Here is a 27,769-nt window from a genome sequence, read left to right on the forward strand (position 1 = left end):
CCGCCCACTGACAAGAAGGCGGTGCGCCGATTTCTGGGCCTGTGCGCCTATATAGGCGGTTCGTGAAAACCTTCGCCCGCATCGCCGATCTTCTCACTAACCTTACCAAGACCGACGTGGAGTTCAAGTGGGAAACGCCACAAGGACACGCTTTCAAGGAGCTTAAACATTGCCTCCAGGGACCTCCGTTACTTGCCTATTTTGACGAATTCGCCGAGACACAAATACACACTGACGCAAGCAGCGTAGGTCTTTTCGCCGTTCTTGTGCAGAGGGCTGACGGACTTGAAAGGGTTATTAGTTACGCCAGCTGATCGCTATCCAAATCAGAAGCCAATAATTCCACAACAGAAAAGGAGTGCCTCGCCATCATCTGGGCTACGTCAAAATTTCGCCCCTACCTCTACGGAAGGCCCTTGAAAGTTGTGAGCGACCAGCACGCCTTGTGTTGGCTAGCCACCTTGAAGAATCCTTCAGGTCGCCTCGCACGATGAAGCCTGAGTCTTCAAGAATATGACATTACTGTCATTTCAAGTCCGGCAAGAAACACTCCAACGCCGACTGTCTCTCTCGTGCGCCTGTTGACCAACCAACACCTGACGACCAGGATAACGACTACTTCTTGGGAACGATATCTACCGACGACTTCACTGAACGACAGTGGGCCGACTCGGAACTTAAGGCCCTAATAGAATACCTCGAAGGCAGGAACGCCAAAGTACCGAAGGTATTCAAGCGCGCACTTGCGTCGTTCTTCCTTCGAAACGGTCTTCTACAAAAGAAAAACTTTTCACCGCTTCGAGCTAAGTACCTCGTTGCGGTGCCTTCAGCTTTGTGACCAGAACTCCCGCAGGCCCTGCACGACGATCCGACGGCAGGGCACCTCGGTGTTTCTCGCCCGCTCGCGAGAATACAAGAAAGGTACTACTGGCCACGTCTTATCACCGACGTCACTCGTTATGTGAGAACATGCCGAGACTGTAGCGACACAAGGCACCGCCGACAAGGCCAGCGGGACTTCTGCCGCCAATCGAACCACCTTGCCAACCTTTCCAGCCGATTGCTATGGACCTACTGGGGCCGTTGCCGACAACGGCTTTCGGAAACAACTGGATCGTGGTAGCTACCGACTACCTCACTCACTACGCCGAGACAAAAGCCCTTCCCAAAGGCAGTGCATCCGAGGTAGCTAAGTTCTTCGTCGAAAATATCATCCTACATCACGGCACCCAGGAGGTCCTTATCACCGACCGAGGAACGGAATTTACTGCCGACTTAACTGAAGCGATCTTGGCATACAGCTAGACAAACCACCACCGGACGACAGCGTACCACCCACAGACCAACGGCCTCACCGAGCGGTTTAGCAAGACGATCGCCGACATGCTGGCAATGTACGTCGATGTTGAACACAAGACGTGGACGCCATTCTTCCGTACGTGACCTTCACATACAACACGGCGGTGCAGGAGACGTCGCAGATATCTCCATACAAATTGGTCTACGGAAGGATCCCGGCAACGACGCTCGATGCCATGTTACCCAACGTCACCGACGAAGAAAACCTCGATGTGAGTGTGTACCTTCGATGCGTCGAAGAAGCCCGACAACTCGCGCGTCTCCGTATCAAGAATCAACAGACGACCGACAGCCGCCGTTACAATCTTCGACGACGCTTCGTGGAATACCAGCCCGGTTAACGTGTTTGGGTGTGGACGCCGATACGCCGACGTGGACTAAGTGAAAAGCTTCTGCGACGGTAGTTCGGATCATACAGGGTGGTTCGACGTCTCGGCCCACTTGATTACGAGGTTGTCCCGGACGGCATCATGAACTCTCAACGACGCCGATCGCGACCTGAAGTCGTCCATGTTGCGCGCCTCAAGCCGTTTCATGCGCGTTGACAAACTGAATTAGTGTTTTTTTGTATTATTATTTTATCGTAATTTATTCGTTGTACTTTCTTGTATTATTGTTGTACCTTCATCTTTCATTAAAGCATCGGGACGATGCCTTTTTCAGAGGGGGGCAATGCCACATTCCATTTCCCAAGTTTTGTTATCGTCCCAAAACACTACACAATTCTCAGCGGAATCCGCGCCTGCAGTTTTCGAGAAGGTTCCGGGCTGTAGTAGACCATTTCGATAAATCACGCCTACTCTGCGAACTGTACAAATTATTCTGGAACCTACGCCACCGCCAACGATAACGCTAGAACATTGGACGGCAAGAGAGTAAATGCCGACGCGCTTCGCCGCTTGTCAGTAGTTGATCGACGGCCGACGCTCCGTTCACCGCTATCTGTGCAAGACTGCTATTGTAATCGAACTTTCCGTTTACCGGGCACAGGTTTGCCTAAATAAACAGTTAAACCTCAACGTAAAGTCTCCTGGCTTCGGTCACGTCATGACCCCGTGACAATACACATTACTAAAGATGGCTAACATGAGGTGACGTTATCGTAAGTGTACCAAGTTTTATAAGTTATATGATGAGTTCAACTAGTACAAATTTGTCCAAACAAAACATTATTATATGTTATTATGTCTTTGCATCGTGCTGTAGTGAACGCCCTGTAACGTTCTCCTCTGTAAAGTATTGAGATATATAAATATTCAGAGTGCAATTTTCCAGGATACTTAAGTGCTAAAGACGGCTTGCTCATCTTCCTGTGCTAGTTTCAATTTTCAATAGTCCCATGACAATCAAACATCCCAACCTAACGAAAGCTAATAATGCACTTATACTTTCTCTTTCTGAACGCAGGAACCATGTAAGCATTGAATGTTGTTGGAAGCTTCAGTATACGCGAAACAGTGGCGCGGCCAGAGGTGGCACTCTGGTCACGTCCCGATCCCGAAAGTTCTTTCTGGCATGATATACACATGCCAAAGTGACATTTGGCCACACTAGCTTGCCCAGCATCTACTTCAAATCAAGACATTGCCTCCTTCTTCTACCTCCCTCTGAACAAATTCATTTACGCCTCTCGCATGATGCATTGCTATGTGGCTGTTATAAATCAGATATATCTACAAAACATTTCAAGGTTTATTTTTACGAGCTTTTTTCGTCAGCTTTTTTCTCATTGCAACACCCATCAAATTTAAGCTCATCATCATCATTGTCATGTACACTAGCCTTGACTTCCTTTTCTGAAAACACATGGCTGTTTTCTAAAACCTGACTGGTATACGGATTGTGTAACTAAATTAGCTGCAGTGAGATGCAGGGTCAGATGCAATAAAACACCTCATTTCATTAGTGAATTACATTAATGATTGCGCAGAGTAGTGGCTGACGCGATAGATTTCTAATTTAAAATTGACTCACTTGAAGCCCTAGGTAGGTGACTGTGTAGAAGGTTCTTTCTGCCTAAAGAATGAAGAACTGGCAGAATGATGAAAAAGCCGTTTTGCATGTCGTAGAAGGTGACAGATGTCTTGTCATGGAAACAGAAGAAAAAGATGGCTGTCGCAACCAAGTAGATTTTAAACTCTTAGTGATTGTCGCAGAAAGATCAACTCAAAAGGGAATATATCTACAACACAATGGGGAGTGCTAAAATTTTTTTCACGTTCACAGCTGCTGAATTGAGGGCACGATAGAGACGCAAGTGTTATAAGCCGAATGAAGCGTAATATTGGCCAGCACATACTGAGTAATCCGGAATATTTAACGCAGAAGATGGGTAGCACGCAACTCCCCTTCAGTGTATTATTCTTCAAAGCCGAATCAAGGAATATAGCTTAACACATATTCTCTTAAACATTACTGTGCTATGGTGTATGAGATGAAAAAATTATTTAAACACTGCCGGGAACACTGGCTTAAAATGTGACTCGGCAGGTATGCCAGATGGGCTGCGGCGGCTGCATTTCCGATGGAGGCGGAAATGTTGTAGGCCCGTGTACTCAGATTTGGGTGCACGTTAAAGAACCCCAGGTGGTCAAAATTTCCAGAGCCCTCCACTACGGCCTCTCTCATAATCAAAGGGTGGTTTTGGGACGTTAAACCCCACAAATCAATCAATCAGGTATGCCAGATGACAATTTCTTTCCATCGTATTTCAAGGAAAGCACCACTATATAACAATACTCATAAGTGTCATATTCATTATATACGATAGAGACATTCTCGTTTTCACCTGCGAAGTGTGCAAGTAGAACCATTGCTGTTGTGAGTGCTTCCCTGCTTCAATGAAAAGAGTAACATACCCCAAAAATTCCATCCTCATTTCTTCTGCCCTACATACAAGTGCGCTGCATTCCAGGCTGCTTGTTACGGTAGCGCCAGTCATGAGTTTTTCACCTGCGTACGTACATGTATCTGCACAGACCAAACACATTTATCAACCTAAATGAAGCACAACATCTATATTTTTGTCAGCACAACGTCAAAAATTTTATTTTAGGTGATGGCAAGTGTTGAGAATGAATTGGCTCAGCACTTGTGTAACTACAGAAGTGTATACAATTATTGTAATTTATATATTTAAATAACGTCATCAGATTCAAGTATTTTCCTTCAACGAACCAGCATGCATCATATCGGTTAGTAAGAACTAAGGGGAAAATACCGCCATGATAGGTATATTATCATTGACAGACTTGATGTTGCCGGGAATCGGAAAAACCATACGTATAAAAATGTACAATCATTGGAATATATATATATATATATATATATATATATATATATATATATATATATATATATATATATATATATATATATATAATATGAAGGAGAGAAAAGAGATAGGACTTAGCGGTTGTCTTGACATTATTTACAACGGTTTCGACATGTGGACCGGTGTGTTCGTCATGGCTTATGAATAACTAGTTGGTTGGTTAGCGGTTCGTAAGGAAAAGGAAGAAGGCACCTAATGTCTGTCTGCCTACAGGCGACACGGCGCAGTGCCTAATAAGTGCGACACTACGTGAACATGTCACATCGGCAGGGTGGGGAAAGATAAAAAGGGAGAGAGCAACAATTTAGTAACGTTTTACAGTGGTGACATATGCCGTGCCAAACAGTTATCGTCTCATTGGCTGGAGCTAGCAAACGAGAGAAGGGTGAGATATGTCCTGTTTAGAGAGGGGTACGTGTTGTACGTTTGGGCAAAACGTAAATATTAGGAACAGCAGAAGCCAAATAAACCAACTAAAAAAATTCAAAGGAGTAAAAAAAAGGAAGGATGGGGAAAGAAACAAGAGGGGGATAGGGCGGCTTACGTGACGTACCACTGAAGTGTGGCCGCTTGGGCTAGTTGGTATGGCATGACGATAGTTCTAGCGCGAGAACAAAACGACGACACAGAGATAAGGAGGACACGAAGGACATGGAGGGGCACGGAAGGTCGTGGAGGGGCATTGTTGGTGAGCTTGGGTGGTAGGCAATTGTAGAGAAAGGGGCGACTCCGGCAGAGAGAGCTCCTGAAATGGCCCCTTCTGTGGTCCTTTAAAAAGGGGAAAACAGGTGTTTCGTTTTCGCTGAAAACACACTGACACGTTTCATATGTGTGGGGGGGGGCGGCAGATTTCGGGGCAAAGATGATAAAAACAGACAAGATCGTTTGAAAAGTACAGGCTAAATTTTGGGCCAGAAGACAGGTGTGGTCGATATGACGGCGTCCATGTATACCGCCCTTTTGTACCCCTCCCGGAAGAAGCGCTTGTGATTGAAACCGGCTGGCACTGGTTGGGTACTACCACTTACAAATAAAAAGGCAAAGATAAGTAAACAGAATGACCGAAAATAAAAAGAAAAGTAAAATAAGAGATTGGAACAAATAATAATGAGACATAATAGAACTGGTGGTATTGTGCGAGAAATATAAGCACAAATCTAAAAATTCCGGGAAATGCAAACCGACCAAACAGTAATACAAAATATAATAATAATAATAATAATAATAATAATAATAATAATAATAATAATAATACTTATATTATTATTATTATTATTATTATTATTATTATTATTATTATTATTATTATTATTATTATTATTATTATTATTATTATTATTATTATTATTATTATTATTATTATTATTATTATTATTATTATAAAATAAGATTAGGATGAATGAAAACAGTCATAAAACAAAAATACAAATGGGAACAGAGCATAGAAAATGTTTGGTTGGTTCATTCCCTCAGATAACTATAGGACACTTCCTTTGGGCATGTCGAGGAATTGATTGATTGATGATATTGATTATGCCAGACTCAATTCGTGTCCCATCTCACTTCCGCACGCCTCAAAGAACGATAGGTTGCCGATGCTTTCATTGATGTCATGTGTTAGTGTTTGGAATTCGTGGATGAAGTATGACTCCCTTTGTTCCCGTTCACAAGTCCCGCGTAAACCTCACTGGAGGAAGGTGACTCATATTTTACCGAATTCAGATGCTTGCAAAAAGGGAGATTTGGCAGTGCGCGTGCGTGGGCTTTGTGGTTATTGAAGCGTAGTCCTGAACGCTGTACCAGTCTGACCGATATATTGCTGGCCACGGACATCGCAATGCTGCATATATACTCCGTTCTGGCTGTCACAATTTAGCGAGTCCTTAACTTAGAATGTGAAGTGTAAGGACGAAGCCTTGGAAGCACAGTTTGTGGCCATGTGGTTGCTGTTGACTTGGCAGCGTGGTTTCCCGCATGGCTTACAACCCGACTCGCTGCTTTCAGATACGGTTGTCTTCGCTCTAACTTGTCTTTGATGCTCTTTCCATGATACCACTCGCAGCGGCTTCGTAAAAATTGAGGAGAGACACGCACTATGCTTTATAATGTTAAAATGTTTTGAAAGGATATTGTTGAGGTGCAGGAGTGTGGACGAGAATGTTATGACAATGTTAGTTTGGTTTTTTGAATGAAGTGGTCTTGAGCCCGACAAAATTTCATTCCTATCCAAACTACTCGTCCGGCTAGCTGCGTCATCGATAATTCTCTCTGGGTACTACTCTTTTGCCACAACGGTCGTTTTAATATCCTTGACAGGACCTACGAAATCTGACACGTCCAAGCCAATTCGGCGGTGTGCTTGCGAGTATGAAATGGCTGCCTTGCAGTGATGTGTATGGATACTCATATATTAAGACCTTGATGGCGATACATTGGTTTTTGTATAGGTTCGTGCAAATTAGTTTCTCATTCAGTTGAACAGTAACATCGAGAAACTTATAGTTGACGTGAAGTAGGTGCGTGTAAACGACATTGATGAGTGAGTTGAATTGAAGTCATGTAAGAACGACATCGGACTTTCCTCTCTGTGGTGCCAAATAATGAATATATCGTCCAAAAATATTTTGCAGACTAGAGGCTTCAACGTCCTAGTTGCAAGAAAAGGTTCTTCACTGGATGCAATAAAACTTTTCTCGTAATTAGGAGCCATCTTTGTACCCATAGCTGTGTCGTTTATCTGGAGAAAGTGCATAATATTGAACTCAGAGTTATTGTGACTGAGTACTAACTGAGGCAAAGTCGACAGCATGTCCTCATCTAAGCACACCGGCACACTGGCCTTCTTGAAAGCGACGACTGTTGCGTCTATGTCATCTGACTGGGGGATGTTCGTGTAAAATGACACTACTGTAGTGACAACTACGGGCTCTAAAAACGACGATGACGTTTGTTGTGGCGGAGGCTCGTGCTGCTGCAGCTGCTTCAGAAACCACTGGTTGCTGTCTCGGTGCTGTTAGGCCCAATAAGCGGTTGCTCCACACCAGCGTGCGTCTAAAAGTATTCTTGCATTTGGTGGAAGTGCTGGTTGTCTCAAACTGAAACTCCGTTCCCGGACTCTACCTCAGCCCCTCGCCTCGCCAATGCCTGACAACATGACCCAGCCCCCTGCAGTGATAATCCCATCAGTCACCTGTTCCGGAATGCCACTACAGCGAAATCCAGGGATTTTCAACGCGACCGACGACCAAGACGCCGAAGACTGGCTGTCGTAGTATGACGCTGTAAGTGCCCACAATAAATCGGATGACACAGACAAGCTCGCTTACCTCAATTTCTATCTCGTGGGTGTGGCAGAACTGTGGTTTAAGAACCACAAAGCGGAAATACCTTCTTGGTCAACCTTCAAGACACGCTTCGCAGAAGTCTTTGGCCGACCCGCTGTTCGCAAGCTCCGCGCCGAACAGCGCCTGCGCTGCCGCGCACAGCGCTCAGGCGAGACCTTTACCTCGTATATTGAGGATGTTCTGGACCTCTGCCGTCGTATCGATTCCGACATGTCTGACACTGACAAAATACGGCACATCATGAAAGGTATCGAAGACGGCGCCTTTCACATGTTCGTTGCGAAAAACTCGCAAACCGTCTCCCAGCTTATTCAGCACTGTCAGAGTTCCAACGAGCTGCGGAGAGAGCGGATTTCTAATCGACGTCCAAACCTCGACACGACCTCTACATCTGGGTTAACCATTGGCGCTGTTTCGTCCAAACGAAGCACGTTAATGCATCAAATCCAGCAGTTTGTCCGAGAAGAAGTTTTGCGCAAATTGTCTCTTGTGCCGTACGTCCTGACCAGTGCGCACACGCTGACCCCAACGCTCCGCAAGGCAATCGAAGAGCAAGTTTCTGACGCCCTGTCTCCCACATACAGTTTTCCGCCTATCTCCGCCCCTCTCACTTACGCTGAGGCCACCAGACAATCGCCCCCGTCACTACCAACCGTCACGGATCTTTCTAGACAGCCCCGTCCCCTCTACGCAGCAAGTCTATCTACCCGTCGCCACCCACCTCCTGTTCGCCACCCCACACCCCCATCAACAAACCTTTGGCGCACTCCAGACAATAGGCCAATTTGCTATTTCTGCCAGCTTCCCAGTCATGTAGCACGCTACAGCCTTCGTCGGGATTTGAACAGAACTGCTGGTGAGGCGAATTACGCCTCCTATCGTCCAGAGCCACCACAGCCGTCTTCGTTCTCCCCACGTCGGATCAGTCGCCGCCACGACGCCGCGGCTTTGACAGGATCGGTTGCCCTCACCACGGCGCCGCTCTATTTCTCCGATGCTTCCTAGATCACCACCAGGCCAAATGGAAAACTGACCATCGCAGTTCCCGAGGCAAGAGCGGCGCACATATCGAAACCTTCAAAGCCTCCGTTTTCACCTGCTAATGAAATAACTGTGCATATTGATGGTGTACCTTCGAAAGCGCTCGTTGATACTGGTGCTGTCATGTCTGTGCTAAGCGGTGAACTGTGCCGCAAGTCGAAGAAGCTTACGCTGCCGCTTTCCGATGTCTCTCTCCGCACGGCCCCTGCGCATCACATCCAACCTTCAGCGGCTTGCACAGCTTGACTGGCCATCCAAAATATTTTGTATGTAGTCGAATTCGTTGTGTTTTCGCCATGTTCACACGATATCATCTTAGGCTGGGACTTCCTCTGTGCTCATCATGCCGTCGTTCACTGTGCGCATGCCGAACTAGAGTTGTCGATGATGTGTGAGCTGTCCCTGTGTGAAGCGCCGACGTCTGCAGGACCTTCTTTCAAGCCGCTATCTTCCCGGTCACCGTAGCCGCGGACACTCGCATCCCTCCTCTATACTGTGCTCATGTGCCACTCTTCTGCGACGACGCACCCTCTGTCACCGCCCTCTTTATCCCCTCCGACACCTTCGGCTCTCGCTAAAGCTTCCTTCTTCCGTTCGCAGTTGTCACCGTAGAAAACTCACGTGGCTCCATTTATATAACGAACTCGCTTACTTCCCCGGCCATATTATTCCGCGGTGAACTCTTCGGTCACCTTGAGGAAATTGATTCTGTTTCATCCAGTCACCTACCTGATGGCTTGTCATCATCTCACTTAAACACCATTACATCTGATGCCGCTCCCACTTCATCTGCGGAGGGTTTTTCCCATTGATTGACCCTAAACTTCCCGCTGCTCAGCGCACCTAACTCCTGGCTTTACTCAATCGCTTCAAGATGTCATTTGACCATAGCCAACATTCTTTGGGTCGCACGTCTGCCATCGTTCACAAAATTGACACCAGTAGCCATGGACCTTTGTGCCAGCGCCCATATCAAGTTTCTCACGCTGAACACTGTGCCATTGATCATCAGGTGAACAATATGCTTTGACGTTGTGTAATAAATTCTTCAAACAGCCCTTGGGCCTCTCCGGCTGTACTGGTGGAAAAAAAAGGATGGCGGCATCAAATTTTGCGTTTATTACCGCTGTCTTAACAAGATCACCAGAAAAGATGTTTATCCACTGCCCAGAATTACCCTAGATTGCTTGCAAGGAGCAGAGTTCTTTTCTTCTTTAGATCTTCGATCTGGGGACTGGCAAGTTCCTATGAATGAATCCAACCGCTCCAAGACTGAGTTTGTAACGCCTGACGGATTGTACGAGTTTAACGTCATGCCATTCGGCCTCTGTATTGTGCCTGCCACCTTCGAGCGTCTCTTGGACGACATCCTTAGAGGCTTTAATTAGAACACATGCCTGTGCTATTTGGATGACGTCCTCGTTTTCTTGAGGGTCTTAAACTCCCACCTGAGCCGCCTCGCAAGCGTCCCGACTTGTCTTTCGAACGCTGGACTGCAGCTGAATCTGAAGAACTGCCACTTCGCTGCCCGCCAGCTTACCATCTTAGGGCATGTTGTTAGCAAGCATGGTGTCCGTCCTGATCCAGCCAAGCTTCGCTCTGTCGCCGACTTTCCCAGGCCGGCTACACTAAAGAAACTCCGCAGCCTCATCGGGCTCATCTAATATTTTTGCCGTTTTGTGCGCGATTTCGCCACCGTAATCGCACCCCTGACGCAGCTCCTTGCCGACAACCAAGACCTTTCGATGTGGTTCCCAGCATGCGATGGAGCATTCGTGTTCTTTACGGCATCTTTTGGCACCACCACCTATCCTACGCCACTTTGATCTAGACGCTCCAACCAAAATCCATACGGAGGCTAGTGGAGTTGGCCTCGGCGCTATTCTTGCTCAGCGTAAATCCGGCTTCGATGTGTATGTCGTATCCTACGCTAGTCACACCCTCACTAAAGCGGAAAAGAACTATTCAGTCACCGAGAAAGAATGTCTTGCCATTGTTTGGGCAATCACTAAATTCCGACCTTACGTATATGGCCGCCCATTTGACGTTGTGACTGATCACCACGCATTGTGTTGGTTGTCGTTATTAAAAGACCCATCTGGTCGCCTAGCTCGCTGGGCGCTACGTCTCCCAGATTACAATATTTGTGCAATTTATCGGTCAGGCCGCAAGCATTCGGAAGCCGACGCTCTTTCTCGCTCACCACTCCCCCACATTTATGTTGCAGCATCTGTTTCCAGCTGCGAATGTTCTGCATCTGAACAGACCGACGTGTCCGCTGAGCAACGCCAGGATCCATGGATAGTATTTCTTTTAGAGTACCTGTCTCAAACGTCTCCACGTACCGACAACCGTTCACTTCGACGAACTGCTCACCGTTTTACCATCCGTGACGGTCTTCTGTACCGGTGAAACTACCTAGCGCGCAGTATCTGAAGGCCGCAAATGGTTGGTGGTAATACCTCGCCACCTACGTTCTGACGTCTGTGCCTCTTTCCGCGCGGATCCACAATAGACCCACGCAGGTGTAGTGAAGACGTATGCTCGCCTACGCATTCGATATTACTGGCACGGAATGTACCGCTTTGTTAGGCAGTACGTCCATTCATGTTCCTAGTGCCAACGCCGGAAGAGCTCCCCTCGCACAACCACAGGGCCACTCCAGCCAGTGCCTTGTCCTTCTCGGCCTTTCAGCCGCATCGGAATCGACTTGTACGGTCCCCTACCATACACACCAAATGGCAACCGCTGGGTCATCATAGCCGTGGACCACCTTACGCGCTACGCCGAAACTTCGACATTTCCCGAGGCCACTGCGCGTGAAGTCGGCCTGTTCATTCTGCACAACCTCATCCTTCGGCATGGTGCACCCCGCGAGCTTTTCAGTGACCGTGGGCGTTCTTTCTTGATGGAAGCTGTAGAAGCCCTCTTACGCGAATGCAACATCATGCACCAAACAACGACCGCATACCGCTCCCAAACCAACGAGATGACCGAGTGAATTAATCGCACGCTGGGTGACATGCTCTCCATGTATATTTCTGATGACCATACGAACTGGGACCGCATACTGCCATTCGTTACTTACGCTTACAATAGCGCAATTCAATGGACAACTGGATTCTCCCCATTCTTCCTTCTTTATGGTCGGGAACCTTCACCGTTCTTGGACACTATCCTTCTGTACCGCCCAGACCCTTCAGAATCGACAACTTTGGCCGAAGTCGCCACATATACCGAAGAATGTCGGCAGTTAGCACGTTCGCTAACTACACACGATCAGGCTCGCCAGAAGCACTCGCATGACCAACGCTAATCCCCTTCGTCATACGCGCTTGGTACAAACGTGTGGCTCCGCGTGCCATCATCGGCCCCAGGCCTTTGCTCAAAGTTCATACCCAAGTATGACGGTCTGTACCGGATCCTGCGCCAGACTTCACCAGTCAACTACATAGTTGAACCTATTCAGCCACCTACAGATCAATGGCGCTGCGGGCACGACACTGTGCACATCGAGCGTCTAAAACCTCACTACGACCCACCAGTCCTGTCTGTGCCATAGGTCGCCAGGATGGCTCCTTTCGCACCGGGGAGTCAATGTAGTGACAAATACGGGCTATAAAAACTACGAAGAAGACGTTTGCTGTGGCGGAGGCTCGTGCTGCTGTAGCTGCTTCTGAAACCGCTGGCTGCTGTCTCGGTGCCGTTAGGCCCAATAAACGGTTGCTCCACCCAGGCGTGCGTCTAACAGTATTCTTACACTACATCCATTGTCACAAGGATGCTATAATATGAACCTCTAGTCTGGTGATTTTACGGAGAAAGTGGTTAGTGTCTTTAATGTATGAGGGGACAGTTGGAACAATATCTTTAATGATGAAGTCTAGCGCGCTTGGCATTCTTTCTATACTGTGCCATTACTTGAAACTATTGGATGACCAGGGTGGTTAGTTTTGTGTATTTTAGGGAGCAAGTAAACCTGCCCTGGAAAAGGCTAAATTTGTTGAATTGCCTCGCACATATCAAGCATAATTTTTCCATCCGTACGAATTGAATTTAGTTCATGGAACATTTCAACTTTTCAGAGGACCCATGTGATCCAAGGAAATCACCACGTTACGTTTAGTAGAGATATTGTGCGTGTTCAAGCAACCTTCATGTGTCGTTTGGGCGTTGTTGACATGTGTGGCAGATGTCAACATAATCCCGTATGTCCTTTCTAATTGCTGGCCGCCAGTACTTTCGCGGGATTAGGTCAGTGATCTTCTCGACGCCTAGGTTGCCATTGTCGTAGACAGTGGTCATAAAACTGTTTCCGAGGGCAGCGAGAATGATCACCCTGTGATGAGCTTGTCCTTCATCAAGAGACCTCTTCACCAGTATGTCGTTTCCGATTTCGTAATCTGAAGATTTCTTCTTGGCCTCCTCCCGAAATGATTTGCATTTAGTACACCTATCTTGAAACTCGTATAGGTGACTTTGATTGCCGACGACTACTGCGTAGCATCATAGTTCTTGTGTCGAAACGTGCTAATCCAAAGCTTTTGCAGCTTCTGACTGTCTCGAGAGCGCGTAGGCAGCAGAGTTTTGACGCCTAGGCTTGTGCCTAACGTCGAAAGAGTACTCTGCTAAGTCGAGCGTCCACCTCACCTATCTGCGGTTGCTGGCTTCCTTCTGAACAAGGTACGAGAAACTAAAGTTGCCCGTGAACACAGTTAAACCTGGGCTTCTTCTCTGACGAACCGAGAACTTCTCAGTGATCGTCAATGGAACGTCCTGCAGTCTAGCATGCTGAAGTGTAGACTACGATTGGGCTCGTTTAGTGATCTGCTGGCCTACTCTATGACTCGCTCCTTTCCGTCTTGAGTTTGAGAAAGCACCACGCCCACTCCGGTTTGCAAATCGTCGACGTGCACGTGTGTCGGGCAGTCTGAGCGGAGCTTGCGAAAATGTGTGGTTATTCAGGGCGTGTTTTACGTCGTTGAAAATATCTGGGTGAGCATGGGTCTACTCGGAAAAAACTTTCTTTGACAGAAGGTGTCGTAGCTTGTGCGTGAGGTTTGTATACTCTGGTATGAACTTTCGGTAGTGGTTTGCGAAGTGCTGGAAGGAGTACAGCTTCTTTGCACTGCGATGTGGCTCGAAATTCTCGACAGCAGTCACTCCAGAATCGACCAGTGTTCGTACTTCGGCGAAGGTCAAGCCACCCAGTAGAGATACTTTGTCTTGAATTAACTGACATATCCGGAGACCCAACTTCAGGCCGGCGCTTCGTACAGCAAACCTAAAGGCTCCCTCACTGTTGCGGCTCTCTGCTCAGCATGGACCATGTATGTGGGTGTCTTAGGGAAGTCATCGAAGTTGTGACGCAGGGCTCTGCGAGGTTTCAGGAGCCTTGCAATACAGAAATTCCATTCGAAAGTATTCATAATTTACATCTGGAGTGACGAATGCGGTCTTGTGGACGTAGTCCGGCTTCATTCGTATCTTCAGAAATGCCGTCGTCACGTCTAACACCATGAAGTAAGCCGATCCATCACGTATGAGATCGTCAATCACGTCCTCCATGACATGCATTGGATAACAAGGGTTGATGGTGTCCTCGTTGAACTTGCGATAGCCATGCACCATTCTTCATGGAGTCGTCTGATGGGGCGTTTGGTCGACTAATATTGTTCGAGCACTGTCTTCGTTTTAGTTCCGCCTTATGATGTTTTTCAAGATAGTAAGTCACTTGTTCTTTTATGAACTTGTGATCGATCGGTGAGCACCTTACGGCCTCGATGATACGGTTATATCGTCTCTGAGTTCGATGCTGTGTTAGGTGTAAGGACACATGCCTAAAGTGCTGGCTTTCAAGGTAAACACTTGGTGATACTTTAGAAGAATGGCACAAACTTTGTCCCTCTCTGCCTCAGAGGCATCCTTCGTTATCTTCCGGGTGGCGTCTTTAACCATATTGAAGAAACCTTTGTTGGGTGCGTGACATTTCATGTTGAGGCGCACAAACCCTTCGTCCTTTAAAATGGTCTCGTAGGATTGCCGGCAAAATGACCCGACAAGTGCTTCTTCGGTGCGATACGGTGTACCTTGTTTCAGGGTTGGCACTTTAGACGATGAAGATTTTTTATTGTCTTCAACTGGGATGATGGTCACATCATTCGGCGTGTGAAACTTCACGTTCACGCTGGTGACTCATCGCTAGTCGAAACCCAGAATCAGATCCATGCCACTGGGCAGTGCGGTTACCACGACGTCTACGAGTCCCACAATCGTCGTGCCCACTGTCACATCAATCGTCGTAGCGAAAGTTGGGTGTATTCTGCGGTTCAGCGCTTCAATTTCCATGCACGAGACCCATGGGTTCGTGGAAATACCGTCAGTCAAGGCAATGGCACTCCTGATGGATATTGGGCGCCACTGTCAATGCACATGCGGACGCGTCACTTGTTTGCAGCACCGGACACGATCGGTAATGTGCCGCCCGTCGGGTGAAAAAAAAAACATTTCGCTTGCCTCGAAGACGTAGTACTCCTTCCGCGGCTGCGATTGTCCTTCTTCACTCATTTCTCGTCTGCTGTTAACGTTGCTGGCGTTTTCGGCTTGCTATAGCCACGGGGCAGGTCATCGATGTCGCCGCAGTAGAAGCACGAACGGGCAGAGGGGAGCCATGATGGCCGTGGAACTCCGGAAGAATCACTATGTGAGTGGACGTCGTTAAGTTGGCTGAGCTGCTGGCTCGAATACGCTGGTCTGAACTATGACAACAGCTCGTTGTCAGTGGTGATGCCTTCTTATTGTTATCGGTACATGCGATCATGCGATGCCTCACGTCAAGCAAAGCCGCTCTGTCTATGAGTTCAGTCACGGTGCCGCAGAGTTGTTACCAGTGGGTTGACCTCGATGCCGCTGAGAATGATAGAAATTCATTCTTTTGTGCGATACGGTACAGTACCTTGTTAAAAATAGCCTTCTTTGAATACATGTACTCGATGGTGGTCTTGTGGCTCTGAAGGCGTCGTTTCGTCTGTAGTTTCTGGAACTCCTGCATTGTCAGCTTCCGTTTGAATTGAAGAATGAGCGTTTCCTTCCACTGCTCCCACGTGTCATGCTTTGAGCCCTAGACATTGTGCCAATCTTTGGCAGATCTCTTCAGATGGCTTGCTGCTGTCACCAACGTAATAGATGGCGTCCAGTGGGCGAGCGCTGCGATTTTCTTCCCTTGTGAAATCCATTCGTGGACACTTTGCTTTGGTGTCCCATCGAACACGGGGATTGAGGACAACGTGTCACTTGTAGAATGAATCTGGATGGGGCTCATTCTTGGTAAACCTCTCGACAGCGAGTTCACGAGTACAGCCTGCGTGTTCACAAGCACGGAGAGAATATCAGCCACGGATGGTTCTCCCCCATGTGTTGAAATGGTCGGCGCAGCGGGGCGTTTCCCGTCTTGCTTGTTGCCGTCGTTCAGGGACGATGACTGCATCAACCTGAGGACATCGTTGTGTCAGCTGGCACGGAATGATGCAACCCGTGGGTTGGAGTCGTTACCTACTCTTTTTGCAAAGAAGCATTGTGACTGGTGTTGTACCATGTCTCACGTTAACTCCTGGTCGCACGGTTAAGTTGGGCTCACAGACCATTCAGTTCTGCTCGAAGCCTCGCATTGTTGGCGGACAGCGTCTCCAGGAGCACCTGCCCTATCGTTTTAGAATGCAGCCTGGTCGTTCACTGACGAGACCGTCGGCCCCAATGCTTGGTGAGTGTTGTTTTTTCATCAGGAGCATCGTACACCTCATACTCTCACGTAGTCTACGAGTGTCTCTTTCACAGCAGTGGCTAAAGTGTTGCTATCGTGGGTAGTGAGGAGGCTTTCAACGATGGTCACTTCCGACTCCAATGGAGATGTACGGCGTGCTGTCGCTTCGTATCAAGGCGTTGCTTCTCCTACACATGCAGTTCGATCAGTTTACTTTTTTTGGCTGCCCAATGTCAGCGATGCCTGAATGATGAGTTAAAGGGCCAGTTACAAATTTTTGTTAGACCGTGGAAGTTGTGTGTCCAAGAAGGAACATTTCGCCATAATTTTTTTTCAGTCAGTTCTTTACTAGCTGAGAAAACTGTTTTTTAGAAGCGGCGAAAAACGAGGATGAGAGCAGGCGAGCTAGAAACCGTTGCCGCCCCTCCACGTAGTCTTCGCAAGCCAAATCTCTTTCCTACCCTCTGCGGCAATCAACCAAGAGGTCACGTGTACTTGACGTACCCAAACATGCCTGGCCCCTGAGCGCGCGAGCAGCGTTTTTTTAAAGACAATTCTTTTTTAGTGACATTCGACGCAAAAATTTCGGCCTGTCTGTCTGTGCACATGTCTGTTTGTCTACCCTAACGGTACCTTAAACGGCACCAAAGTCGCCAAAAAATACTCCAAATGGCCGACTCCATCCGCAGCGCCCACTAATATTGCTCAAAATTCAGCGCTCACACTTGTGCGATTGTCAAATAACAAGCAATTATTGCGCATATCTAAAGCACCATAACCACACGTCAATATTATGTATGTGTATCTTTTACTAGGAAAGGCACACATAAGTAACTTTAAAGATCGTAGCCTTTATAACGCTGCGCTGGCCATGCAACGCTTGCTCGAAAAGGCCAGCGTTTTCAACGCTTTGCTAAGACGACCCGGTGATGGCACCTACCCATCGCCTTGCGTTCTACACCTTATCACCTCAGAGACGGGCGCTCACGCCGCGCACCCCATTTTCCAGGATAAGTGCCAAATAGCGCTGACGTCTCACGTGTGATCTGACTTTATGTGTTCGTTCGCCTCCGCTGCACGCTCGAGGTACTCTAACGCAGTGCTTTCAGAATACCATTCACTGATTTTCTTTCGCAGAAGATCAAATAAACGTTTTGACCACTCTGTCTATACGCAAGACTATCGTCTTTCGACGACATTTGCAGTGTAACATGCAGATACGGACTAGCGTTATTTTGTGGTCTACTGCCTGTTTCTGCGGAATGGTTTGGAAACGCTGGCTTGGACGCGGTAGAATACATTTGCACAATGACTGCGCGAACGAATACGAGCGTTATTTCGCTTCCACGCTGTCGTTTGCTCGACGCGCTGAATGCGCACACACGCATTCATGAGAAACGCCAGCCCATTAGCCCACATCTCGTTGCAATTCACGAAAAAAATTCCAGATCTCACGTACAGTGGGAATCTATGATATGTGAAGCACAAATGAGGTAAGTTTCTATGCCACTTCAAAATCAGCACAACTCTACGAAGCAGAGGTAAGCTATGCCCTAATTGACTTCCGTGTGATGATTATCGTGTTTAGACCTGTCACGTATCCTCGTTACCTATTCACATCGCCTAATACCAAACTTGGTAGCTAGCAAAACGGCTGAGAGCGTGCTATGAGCGTAACATGTAGTCCAGTTTTACATGATACGCATGCTATGATTATTACATTTGGGCGTGTCATTTATCTTCTTTGTCTATTCACGTCACGTAGCACCAATTTTCGTATAGGTGAAGCTAGCGAAACAGCGGTGAGCACATTATGAGCGTGGTATAAAGTCATCTTGTTACAAGACACGCATCTTACGATTACTATGTTTGCACCAGTCACATACCTTCGTCATTCATTCGCGTACCGTAATACAAAATTTGGTATACGTGAAGCTAGCCAAACGGCCGTGATCGCATCGTTAGCATGGTATGTGGTCATGTTGTTACACGACACGCATCTCATGATTATCATGTTTGCACCAGTCACATACCTGCGTCATCTATTCACGTCTTGTGATACCAAGTTTGGTGTATGCGAAGCTAGCAAAACAGCCGTGAGCCCATCATGAGTGTGGCATGCCGTTATGTTGTTACATGACATACTTAGCATGATTTTTGTTAGGGTCTGTCGTTTGGGTTCGCCATCGAGTCATGCCATACCATACCAGTTTTGCAACTTCTCATGTGAATGAAACCATGGCCAGTGCAGCAAGAATATGAAATTTAAATCATCACATTCATGACATACATATCCTTATTTTCGTGTTATAACTAGTCACTTATTCTTGTCATACAGTCATGTTATGCCTTACCAATTTCGGCATTGATAGCTTTATCGAAACAGCCAACAGAGCTAAAAGTCATAGACGGCAGGATAGATAGATAGATAGATAGATAGATAGATAGATAGATAGATAGATAGATAGATAGATAGATAGATAGATAGATAGATAGATAGATAGATAGATAGATAGATAGATAGATAGATAGATAGATAGATAGATAGATAGATAGATAGATAGATAGATAGATAGACAGACAGACAGACAGACAGACAGACAGACAGACAGACAGACAGACAGACAGACAGACAGACAGATAGATAGATAGATAGATAGATAGATAGATAGATAGATAGATAGATAGACAGACAGACAGACAGACAGACAGACAGACAGACAGACAGACAGACAGACAGACAGACAGACAGACAGACAGACAGACAGACAGACAGACAGATAGATAGATAGATAGATAGATAGATAGATAGATAGATAGATAGATAGATAGATAGATAGATAGATAGATAGATAGATAGATAGATAGATAGATAGATAGATAGATAGATAGATAGATAGATAGATAGATAGATAGATAGATAGATAGATAGATAGATAGATAGATAGATAGATAGATAGATACGCTCAAAGTCGCCGAAGTTCGCAAAAAATGCTTTTCATTCATAATTAAAAAAAGACGACAGGCATGCGCGGAAGCCGCAGCAGAGTCACAGCAAAAGCTAGAAAAGCGGCCTTTCAGCGCCTTTTCAAGGTACTCACTGGTAACTACTTCCAGTGCGCCAGATTGTTACCCACTAGGGCAATTATAATAAACTTTTGGGTGGTAGGCCGGCATTTGCTTTACTATTTTGCGTCATTGCTTCTTAGAAGCGTGTATCCACTAAACCCTTGCAAGAAATCTCATAGGAATTGTTCATGCAGTGGCTGTCGACGATGGGGAATCGTGGTTGAAGTGGGTATGCGCTACAGGTAAGGAATGCGCACAGCCATGTTATTATCAATATACCGCATGTATGTGAGGTCGATTCTAGAATTTGGATGTGTCTGATACTCCGGGGCACCTGCCAATTAGCTACGTTCCCCTGTTCTTCTGCAGAAACATGCACTGCGCATGTGCTTAGGGCTACCTAAATCTGTAGCGAATAACGTTTTATATATAGAATCTAGAATTTCCTCAATTTTCACCAGATTCAAGATATTGACTGCACAAATGTACCTAATGACATTTGAATCTCCTATGAGGCGTAAAGAAACAGTTTTCATTGCTCAACCTGGTTTGTTTTTTATTTGTCATTGGCCTAGATTACACATACCTCAAGTAAAGTTTGTATAGTCTCTTCTCGACCCACTGTCCAAGCAAATTACGAAAGTCCTGCCCATTTGTAGCTTGACAAGTTCTCTGCGTATATACTTTGATGACATTTTCTCTAATAGTGCTAAACACCTTCCGAGTAATTTATTAAGAGCTACTTTACCGGACTACCCGCTAGGAATGCAAGCACACATCATCATTGCAATGGACGCTTCACAGAGAGATGAAAAGAGGGGCATCGGTATATTCTGCCTTGCATAGAGTGGTCCTTTTTCATCCAAAATCCAGATTTCATACATATCTCTATTGCAGAATTTTTAGCCGTGGCATTAGTTCGTAGAAAAGTGCCAACATCAATCAATTCCGCTTAACAATAACAGACTGCCAGACTGCTTGTCGGTCTGTAGTGCGCTCACGGCATCCGGTGATTCGAAAGCATTGGGCGAATTCCCTAGAACTCCCTAGTGCCGAATCGCTTAACCCAGGTACGATTAGCATGTGTGCCGGGGCATAGATGCATAACCTAAATGAAACGGCTGATGCACTAGCAAAAGCGGTGTTAGACAGACCAGCTGTCAATATTACCCCTACAATCGCCTTTATAGTAGCTTCTAGATTTCGGAGGCAAATGATGATGCGAGAATTCCCTACATTATCTTTAAAACATTCTTAGGAGTTCAAGCATCTAATGACACCCTGGAAAACTTCGTCACGTCATAACCGATGCCTGGAAGTTTTAATCGCTCGAATACGCTGTCGTATTCCTCCATCGAATTTTTATTTGTTTAAAGCAGGATTGACTGCCTCTCCACTATGTTCTTTTTGTGGAGAAGAGGAAACTGTAGAGAACTTTTTCATCTCTTGTAGAAAGTTTTCAACATTAAGAAATTTATCACTAGAAATACCATTACGAATCTTCGGCTTAGCTTTGACAACGTAAAATTTACTATCCCTAGGTGCACATACCCCTGGGCTCCGATACGGGATAGTGTGCGCGGCCGTGCAAAATTTCATTTTACAGTCTAAGAGATTTACTTAATAACCTCAATACCAAAAGGTTCTCAGTTAACCCAAGTAGGCTATTGAATTTTTTATACCAATCATTTGTTGCTCAGGCAGTAGGAACTAAACCATCATTTTTTTCTCGAAAGTAAATAAGAACTATATTTCCGTTAATTTTCTTTTCGCCAGTATTTTTTCTATATATTTTTCGTGCTTTTCGTAAGCTACCTGATTCATGGCCAATCCTCCAGGGTGAGTGTGAGCCACGAATATAGGTTCTACAACATCTACTACAGGGACAAGCTTTTGTAATGGGTTGGAGCATTGGACGGCCCACTCGTTACGCTATTCGTAGTGTGCGATGATTGGTTGTTTTATGGCTCTTTTCAAACCCTTTATAAGTCGTATCAACACAATTGCTTTCCCGACATCAAGCCTGTCTAAGGCAAGTTTGCCAAAAAGTCACAAGCACCAGCGTGGCTCAGTGATAAAATAGTGGGATAGCACCCATTGATTGATTTGGGGGGTTTAACGTCCCGAAACCACCATATGATTATGAGAGACGCCGTAGTGGAGGGCTCCGGAAATTTCGACCACCTGGGGTTCTTTAACGTGCACCCAAATCTGAGCACACGGGCCTACAACGTCTCCGCCTCCATCAGAAATGCAGCCGCCGCAGCCGGGATTTGAACCCGTGACCTGTGGGTTAGCAGCCGAGTACCTTAGCCACTAGACCACCGCGTCTGGGCGTGGGCTAGCACCCATCGGACTCGGGTTTCGAGCCCCACTGTGTTTTGGTGCTAGTTTTCTTTCTATTTTAACGCGTGACCTGAGTTGTGATCTCATAAGAGCTTTAGCCGCAAGAGGACGCACATATTGCCTTATGGGTCTCATTATTTACCTAGAATTTTATTATTCTTTTCAAGCAACAAATTAGGTAAACTACGCATGTCGTGTTAAACAATTTTCGCCATGTCACATGCCACTGTTGGCAACGTCGGAGCACTGTCGTCTACGTATAGGACCAACGTAATTGCACTGCCATGTACGGAGGGCCATTCATACGTGCTCGTCAGGCCCTCAATCCCTGGGTGCGCGCCAGCGAAAGGAAAGGTAAGCAGCGTTCATCTTGGTATTTGACTTATTTCCGCTGCGCGTAGCGTTGCCAATTTTGGTAGACGTCACCGTGAACGCCCCGTTTACACATTGCGCTTGTCAGCTCAAAATGGCCAAACCTGGTGAGTGGCCCTGTAAGGCAAGGTTTCATATTAACGACGAAAACTGCATTTAACTGAAGTTGCAACTGAATCGGCAGGGGTTACATGTGGAAGAATAAAAAAATGACAGCTTTGCCACAATGGCGAAAAAGGAACGTGATAGCAACAAATTGGAAGGTCGCGCTAAAAATGGCATGCAGATCTGAGACTTGTTCGCGCGCATCTGTACCTGTGAGTACGTTCCGTGCGTCATTTGAGCGTGAAAAACGCAGGGCTTGTTTCGTGTGGCTTTCGGTTCTACGCGTGACCTTCCTATTTGTTGCTATCAGGTACGTTGCCTTGCCTTTGCGGCAAAGCTGTGACTTCTTGTCTTGTTTGCTGGTAGATGACGCCAAAAGTGAACACGCCTTCTTTATATGTGGGTTCATGGTGCTGTCGGCAGCTGAGGCAGTGCGTGACCAGTGTTCGCGTGTTCCCTTCCATAAGAAACGAGAGTGTACCTAGTTCTTTGACTCTGTATTTTCGCCGTGACATTAGGGAAATTTTGAATATTGGTGCCAAAAGCTTGAGGCCCCAACGCGCTTTGCATATGGACGCTTTGGGTCAAGCAGGAGCGATGAGCTTTCGAATAGGGTCTGCGACACTTCGGGTACTCTAGTCTTTGTTGGGATTCGTCACTTCAGTGGGTTTCGTCACGTTTGTCTGACATAAAACATTTGGAGCTCCTGCTAAATTCGAGAAATAGCACCCCAAACCTAAAACCCAAATGTCGTTTGGGTTATGTGCATGTGCAGTTGTCCAGACGCTATTTCTATTCGAAAACCTATAAATATATATTTAGGCTGAAGCTTCCTTTCTCCTTTTATGTTCTATTTCACTGATACTTCTCTCTATTGTTTCACTCGTCAATGCCTACACCGCAGCCACTCCTCCGCTTTACGTGGGCATTTAACAGCTCCGTATTTAAACATCGGTGGATCCCACGTACCTTGCGCATCGACGTTATGCGAAACATGAGGAGGGAAGGTGACTGTTTCGCAACCTTTTATACAGCGACACGTCATGAATTGACGCTAAATTTATGTCTAAATGTTGTACGCACAGACATACGCTGAAGAGTTCCAGATTGTTGTTGCTAATATTCATGTGCGACAAGCACATGAGTATTAGCACCACCAAAAGCAAGAAGCTGATATGGAGCGCTGTTGCTCGCGAGGATGATAGCCCTGGACACTGCTACATCAATTAACTTTAGCGTATGGTGTTTAACTTCAAATGACGTGAGCCCGACGTGATGGCTCTATCGAAAGAGTACATAGGTGAGCTTCATAAAATCAGATAGCCTGCACTGCAAGCACAACTGACGCTTCACGAGCATTATGGTCTATTTTCTAAGCAGTTCCGAGACAATGCATGACTCTGTGGTAGAATGCTTGATTGCTACGCAGAATGCTTCGGTTCATTTCCTGGTGGAACCCTGACATTTCTTTGGATTTTTGGGTCAACACTATTCATGTCAGATTTTTCTTGATGATCAAACGATAAAATTGCTCATGGGTGTTATCGTCATTCCTGGCAAGTACCAAGAGTCAATCAGCTGTGACACATAGACGCAAACCAGTGGCACATACCCATCCGCGGGTATGCGCCGCTGTCTCGCGGCTTGTAATTGAAGACGTACGTGACGGCATTGTGACTATATTCATGCCTTGACCAGCACGTCGTATTCGCCCAACAATCTTACTCTCCCATAGTAATTTACGTTCATGCCAAGTTAAGAAGATGATCATGAGACCACCCAGACGTAAGTGGCTAATTAGATGGATAGATGCGCCGATAGACGCCAAACGGTCTTACAGTACGCAAAGAAATTCTTTGCATTTGACAATCAAAACTGTACACCACGAATACTGCGCACCTTGCACTGAGCCGCGCAGGGCTTGGATAGAGTAAAGCTAGGTGGAATTCAGCTGGCACGGTCTTCGCTAGGCATCATGCTTTTTTTTGACAACGTGCCGAAGCATGCACGAAGTGTTCATGTTGTAACTCACTACTCATGGCTAGATATTGATTAAGTGCAGTGTAATTGATCGCACTTACCTTAAATGCCAGAAATATACTAATTAGGTCACTTCATAAAAGTCGGCCTAATTTGCACAATAACGTCTAGGTTTTTTGTGAGCTTGTGTTTTAAGTTAACCTGCTCCTGATTATAGCCTATTCAGACTACTGAGTTAACGCGGCCCAATTTATTATTAGAGGTGTGGTCTCCAATAGGTGTCCTAACAATCCTACCTAGGCCTACGCCACAACCTCGTAGAGTTCACGTTAGGTAGGCTGTTTAGGCTGGTTTCAGCTAGGCGTAGCTCGGCTCGTCGTGCCGAGCTTGGTATTTGTGGGAACACAGGAATACTTACTCACTCTAAATAGGAGTAATTATGCTTTGATTTATTTAGCTCATGTTTGTATAGCTCGTTAGATATCACTAAACGTAACTAGCCTCAATGTGGTCATGCCAACATGAAGTTAACTTTCCTTCTACATCATTACCCCCCCCCCCTGCAAAACAAAGAGCGGGCATCGGAGCTTTCCAAGACTTATGAGAGGTACGGCTCATTTATAAATTGTTTTATATTATCCCACCTTTTCATTTCTGTTAAGAGTATAGCAACACATGAGTCAAACCATTATTAAAACGTAGTTAGTGCTGCCAACTACATACATTTCACTGCGAATATAGGTGGAAAAGCAAAGGACACCGCAAAATAAAAAGTCAAGGTTCCACCTATATGACAAAAGGTTATCAGCAGTGTTACTGAACTTTGCTGCTGTATCTCATTACTCTATGTCATTTCTCAGGATTTCGTGTTTTACAGGACGCTATATGCCACTGGGTGGAAGATATTGCCAGTGAAAACGATGCTAGAGGACAAATAGTGTCTAGAAGTGTACTTACTGTCACCATCAAATACAAGCACTTTCTCCATACCTGTCGCAGTCGAGAGGGCAGCAAGTATAGGAGCTAGTGTAGTAAGCATAAAAAATATTTGCTTCATTTTTCAGTTTCTGGAGTTCCTGGAACAATGCACGAAAGGAAAGTAAAGAATTGCGGCCGACGCCCACACAAAATAGTGATTTTTGCTCAAAGCGACGGCACTTCCTTTAACGCATTTTATGAATTCTAAGGTCACACATAGATGGAAGTCGCACTCAGTGTGAGAACCTCTCACCTTAAAACACAGGAATATTCGCAATGTCTGTAGTCGATCACGCCCTGAAGAATATTCCGGGATGTTATCCTGGCAATAGCGCCCAGCAGTACTGTTATCCACTGACTAGGCGGCTATGCAAGCGTGTTTCTTGCCGTGTTAACTGGAAAAAAACTTTGGAGTGTCCCACGTTTCCCGACTCAGCGAAAGGATAAGGCCCTGTGTGACAGGCTCTGTGGGATCCCTTCCTGGTGAGGCATTCTCGGTAAGTGGCGCTGTCAACGATGGTGCACACAAGTTCAATCTCTGTTAGCTTTTCTGAAATTACGCAGGTTAGCCACACGTTACTGCCTCACCTTTTCCTGCGGGTGTTCACGCTGGTATAGCCGAACATAGTCATTTAGTGTTTGCGTGGTGCATGATATCCAAATATTGTGGTTGGTTGTGACCTACATAGTAGTGCGTACCATTACCTGCCTTTTCACTGTAACTGACTTTCGGAATGTTGACACTCGCGACAGGCATTACCACGTGAATTTATACCCAATAACAGTAAATGCCATAAAAAAAACCCCGCGTTGCGTTCACCTGAAACACAGGAGATATTTGCAGCACGGGCCGATTTCACGGAACGGAGTTAACCAGGAACCAAATGCTTTTGTCGGGCGGAAAGGAGCCGCCGCTCCACAATCCTATATTTTGAATCAGTTGACGTGAGTATTAATCACTCCCGACTTTAGCGACTTTCGTACATCGACATCGAAAAGTTAATTCTCCATTTGCAAACTTTGATCGATTGTACCACCTTTGGCTAGCGCGAAATCACGCCAGCATCAAGGTGTTGGTGCAGGAACTGCCAGAATAATCTACTTGGTTAAACCCCAAGAATATTCATGACCTCCACCAGTAAAACCGAGTTAAGCGTATCGATCACATATGTATTAAAGTGGCGAAAGTTGGTTTCCCTTGGAAGCATATGTATTTTGTGTTCCAATGTGAATCGTACGCATGTTGAAAAGTAAAGCTACAGCATTCATAACTAAAAGCTCGTCTTGTCTATGCCGTGATGTGAAAAACTCTGACAGGATTCTCCTGGATTTCAGAGTTCTCGGCTTTAGCCACCAACATGAACATAAAAACTGTGTTGCATCTGGAATAATTAAAAAACGAGAAAAACTTGCAGCTGTGCAACTAGCAATTGTGGTTGAGCAAAAAGGGATTGAATGTGAACCCCTCCTTACCCAGACTTCCTTTGTCATCCTGACGATACTAACAAAACATATGCTTCACCCTATCCCCCCCCCCCTTTGCTGCCTGCTCACCACCAGTTTCTTTTCGCACACTCTTCGAATACTATAGTCAGAGTCCTTCAATACTTTTACTGGCCGTGATGCTTCGCCGTAATTCTACGGGAGAGCTTTGTGCACTGCGAGCGGAGGCCGAAGGGCGGTACTGCATCACCGCGCGGGCCATCGGGCCGACCAGAGGGAAGCTGGCTGGTGGTTCCACTACCCAGTCAAGCATCACAAGCTCAACTAACAAAACAGTGCCAATCTACGCCCTTTCTCATGGGGCACCTTGCGTTCGACGCACACAACTTGTACGAAAGTGCTTACCGCGATTTTTGGACCCTACAGGGTCGATAAGCAGTTAAGGCCGGTGACATGTCTGTTGCTGAGCAGAAAGGCAAATGAACCAACGTCGAATTTCGGTCCACGCCACTAGCATGCGACTATATGTTCCACGAGATTTGTGCGCGGCCTTTCTTCACCAGCTGCTTCAGCCGAGGCAAGGAGGATTAAAGAAAAATTGCAATTTTTTTAATCCTCCTTGAGCCGAGAGTAGTACAG

The 27,769-nt window shown here is 46.2% G+C and overlaps 1 long non-coding RNA gene across 2 annotated transcripts in view; it reads right to left on the bottom strand.

Annotated features, from left to right (window-relative positions):
* The window catches only part of LOC142767597 (uncharacterized), a 93,591-nt gene that overhangs the window by 32,918 nt on the left and 32,904 nt on the right, over positions 1–27,769 (bottom strand). For both annotated transcript variants that reach the window (XR_012885010.1, XR_012885009.1), the window contains exons 2-3: positions 25,667–25,785; positions 4,218–4,329 (exon numbers count right to left, since the gene is read on the bottom strand). This is a non-coding gene — a long non-coding RNA (uncharacterized LOC142767597). The remainder of the gene's footprint in view (positions 1–4,217; positions 4,330–25,666; positions 25,786–27,769) is intronic.

Source organism: Rhipicephalus microplus, chromosome 7 (genome assembly GCF_043290135.1).
Source record: "Rhipicephalus microplus isolate Deutch F79 chromosome 7, USDA_Rmic, whole genome shotgun sequence".
NCBI classification, from domain to species: Eukaryota; Metazoa; Arthropoda; class Arachnida; order Ixodida; family Ixodidae; genus Rhipicephalus; species Rhipicephalus microplus.